Source organism: Muntiacus reevesi, chromosome 14 (assembly GCF_963930625.1).
Source record: "Muntiacus reevesi chromosome 14, mMunRee1.1, whole genome shotgun sequence".
NCBI classification, from domain to species: Eukaryota; Metazoa; Chordata; class Mammalia; order Artiodactyla; family Cervidae; genus Muntiacus; species Muntiacus reevesi.
In genome coordinates this window covers 15,289,099-15,293,579 of record NC_089262.1, presented here as the reverse complement: position 1 = coordinate 15,293,579, position 4,481 = coordinate 15,289,099, and the positions used below count along the sequence as shown (strand labels likewise).

At 45.5% G+C, this 4,481-nt stretch overlaps 1 pseudogene; it reads left to right on the top strand.

The window, feature by feature from the left end:
- Nucleotides 1-543: 543 nt before the first annotated feature.
- LOC136146399 (small ribosomal subunit protein uS3 pseudogene) lies at nucleotides 544-1,460 on the top strand (annotated as a pseudogene).
- Nucleotides 1,461-4,481: the final 3,021 nt, after the last annotated feature.

Below are 4,481 nucleotides of genomic sequence, written 5' to 3'. Positions count from 1 at the left end.
GATTTGGTGCATTCATGGAAGGAGGCAAGGTCACACTCCTCCTGCTCTGCCTTCTTGAACCAGAAACCTTCAGTCTCTTATCATGATCCAAGAAATCATTTTCTGAATGCATAGTTAATTCTACTATATAGTCAATGCTATTCTATAGGGGCTTCCCTAGTGGCTCAGCTGGTAAAGAATCCACCTGCAATGCGGGAGACTAGATTCAATCCCTGGATTGAGAAGATTCCCTAGAGAAGGAAAAAGCTACCCACTCCAGTATTCTGGCCCAGAGAATTCCATGGCCTGTATAGCCCATGGGGTCACAAAGAGTTGGACACGACCGAGTGACTTTCATTCATTCTATTTTATAGATGTGAACAAACAAGAGGAGGAAGCCATTAACAAAGAAAAAAATCTGAAAAGAAAACAGAGCTACACAAGTCAGGTACCTCTAAGAATTTGGGAGTAAACTGTCAAACTGCCATCTTTGAGCCTCCAAAGAAAAATCAGCTAAATTAAGAACCAGAGGGTACTGTCCTTTCAGCAGAGCATGAAAGCAAGATGGTGGTGCAGATTTCCAAGAAGAGGAAGTTTGTCACTGATGGCATCTTCAAAGCTGAACTGAACGAGTTTCTCACGTGAGAGCTGGCTGAAGATGGGTACTCTGGGGTTGAAGTCCAAGTTACATCAACCAGGACAGAAATCATTATCTTGGCCACCAGGATACAGAATGTTCTCGGTGATTCAGAAGAGATTTGGCTTCTCTGAGGGAAGTGTAGAACTTTTTGCTGGAAAGGTGGCCACAAGAGGTCTGTCCATCCTTTCCCAAGCATAGTGTCTGAGTTACAAACTCCCAGGAGGCCTTGCAGTGCTAGGGCCTGCTCTGGTATGCTATGGTTCATCACGGAGAGTAGAGTCAAGGGCTGTGAGGTCATGGCGTGTGGGAAACTCCAAGGACAGAGGGCTAAATCCATGAAGCTTGTGGATGGCCTGATGGTCCACAGTGAGGACCCTGTTAACCATGATGTTGACACCGCCGTGTGCCATGTGCTGCTCAGACAGACTGTGCTAGACATCAAGGTGAAGATCATGCTGCCTTAGGACTCAACTGATAAGACTGGCCCTTAGAAGCCCCTAGGGCTTCCCAGGTGGCGTTAGTGGTAAAGAACCAGCCCGCCAATGCAGGAGACTTAAGAGACATAGGCTCAGTCCTTGGATTGGCATGGCAACCACACCAGTATTCTTGCCTGGAGAATTCCATGGACAGAGGAGACTCGTGGGTTACAGTCCATAGGGTCACAAACAGTTGGACATAACTGAAGTGACTCAGCATGCACGCATGCAAGAAGCCTCTGCCTGATCACACAAACAGTCTGGAACCCAAAGATGAAATACTGCCCACCACTCCCACCTCCGAAGAGAAGGGTGAGAAGCCAGAGCTACCTGCCGTGACCCAGCAGGCACTCACAGCATTATAGGGTCTCCTTGGCCACTAGATTTGGAGTCTGGATGTTGCTCTATAAAGAGCTTTAATAAAATCTTTTTAAAAGAAATGACCAGAGGGTAGGTCTAGAAATTTATAAATACAAACAATTCTATTTCAGTTTTAGGAGAGAGAAAGAATCTTATATTAGAAAGAATTGATTTGTTATTCAGTGAGCAGAGAAAAAGTCAATATCTTCATATTACTAATAAAGCCATGAATAAGCTACTAATCTGGAACAGGGGAAGTATCCAGCTGAGAAACTGAGAAGTAAAGATTTTATTTTTAGATTCCAGAGACTATTAGGATGGGGATTTTAGATAAGGTGTTTATGCTTTATTTCCTTGATTAGGGCACTACCACGCTGCTTTTTTAAACACTGATGCATGCTCGTGGTTCTAACTTGAACCAAATTAGATGGTCCTTATTGTGATAAATTACATTATTCAGGGTTGTTAACTGCTAACAACAGCAAATTGGCTATTTAAGCAGAAAAGGAATTTAGTCCAGGATAATACGTAGCTCTTAGAATCTTCAGATGAGTCAGAGAATAGGTTTATAGGTTAGTTAAGTGACCAGGCACAAAACCCAAGTTATGACCTAGAAGCTACTGACATTATCCCCAAACAAGGACTCAGCATAGCAGGTCACTCCCCAGAGACCAGCCATACTTTCCATCTATGCTCTTCCAACTGTCAGCTTCCCAACCAAGTCAGGATGAAAACCACATGCAAGATCTCTGTTTCTTTAGGGGATTCACTCTAAATCCAACTTCAGCACAAGTGCATCTCATTTGTATCTCCTTGGTCACATGGGTGCCTCTGTGCTAAGGTGATCCAGTCGTGTCCGAGTCAAGCGACCCCATGGCCTGTAGCCCACTAGGCTCCTCCGCCCATGGGATTTCCCAGGCAAGAATACTGGAATGGGGAGCCATTCCTTCCTCCAGGGGATCGTCCCATGCCTCTCCTCAGTTTGGTACCAGGGTTTTCCAGGTGGCTCTGTTGGTAAAGAACCCACCTGCTAATGCAGGAGATATGGGTTTGATCCCTGGGTCAAGAAGATCCCCTGGAGAGGGAAATGACAACCCACTCCAGTATTCTTGCCTGGAGAATCTCATGGACAGTGGAGCCTGACAGGCGATGGCCCATGGCATCACAAAGAGTTGGACACAACTGAAGCAACTTAGCATGCACGTGAACTGACAAAGAAAGCAGAGACAGAGAGAGAGAACGCTCCTACATAAAGATCCAGACAGTGAACTTAAAGGTGACACAACCCACAGAATGATGGTCCCCAAAGACATCCATCTTCTAATCCCCAGAACCAGAGAATGCGTTGCCTTCCATCACAGAAGGGAATTTGAAGATATAATTAAGGATCTTGAGATGAGAAAATCATCCTGGATTATTTAAGTGGGCCTTAGCTCTTCCCTGGCGACTCAGACAGTAAAGAATCTGCCTGCACACTAATTTACAATAGCTAGAACATGGAAGCAACCTAGATGTCCATCAACAGATGAATGGATAAGAAGTTGTGGTACATATATACAATGGAATATTACTCAGCCGTGAAAAGGAATGAATTTGAGTTAGTTCTAATGAGATGGATGAAGCTAGAGCCTATTATACAGAGTGTAGTAAGTCATAAAGAGAAAGATAAATATTATATACTACCACATATATATGGAGTCTAGAAAGATGGTGCTGATGAATTTACTTTCAATGCAGCAGTGGAGAAACAGACATAGAGAACAGGCTTATGGCCATGGGCAGGAGAGGGTGAGATGTATGGAGAGAGTAACATGGAAACTTACATTACCACATGTGAAATAGAAAGCCAATGGGAATTTGCTGTATGTCTCAGGGAACTCAAACAGGGGCTCTGTATCAGCCTAGAGGGTTGGGAAGGGGAGGGAGATGGGAGGGAGGTTCAGGAGGGAGGGGACATATGTACACCTATGACTGATTCGTGTTGAGGTTTGACAGAAAACAACAAAATTCTGTAAAGCAATTATCCTTCAATTAAACATAAATAAATAAATAAAGAAATCTGACTGCCACACAGGAGGCTAGGTTTGGTCCCTAGGTCAGGAAGATCCCCTGGAGAAGAAGATGTCTACCCACTCCGCTATTCTTACCCAGAGAATCCCATGGACAGAAGGGCCTGGCAGGCTACAGTCCATAGGGATCTCAAAGAGTCGGACACGACTCAAGCAACTTAATGTGCACCTGATGCACAAGCGCTGATGACGAGAGCTGAGAGAGTGAGCTCCGGGATGAAGGACCAGCCTGTGAACTGAGAGGTGACGGCCCACAGAGTGATGGTCCGCAAAGACATCCATCTTCTAACCCCCAGAGCCCGAGAGTGTGTTACCTGCCATGGCAAAAGAGACTCTGAAGATGTGACTAAGGATCTCGTGATGACAAAACCATCCTGGATTATTCAGGTGGGCCTTAGTTCTTCCCCGGTGGCTCAGACGGTAAAGAATCTGCCTGCAGTACAGGAGACCCAGGTTTGACCCCTGGGTCAGGAAGATCCTCTGGAGAAGGGAATAGCAACCCACTCCACGATTCTTGCCTGGAGAATTCCATGGACAGTGGAGCCTGACGGGCTCCAGTCTGTGGAGTCGCAGAGTCAGACACGACTGAGCAACAAGCACTGTCTAATCCCAAGCATTTCTATGGGATGAAGATAGGAGATTCAGAGGAACAGACAAGGAGATGTAGTGATAGAAGCAGTGAACACAGAGGGAGCTGGCGATCCTGTGCTGGCTTTGATAACAGAGGGTGGAGCATCAGCTGAAGGAATACAGTAGGCTCTAGAAGCTGGAAAAGGCAAGGAAACAGACTCTAAGGACTCTGGAAGGAACGCTGGCCTGTGGTACCTTAGTTTTAACCCACAGACACTGATCTTGGACTGCCAATCTCCAAAACTGTAAGACAACCAATTTGCATTTTTTAAATCCCTGTGGTTTAATCACTAAGTCGTGTCTGACTCGTGAAATCACTGTTTGTGG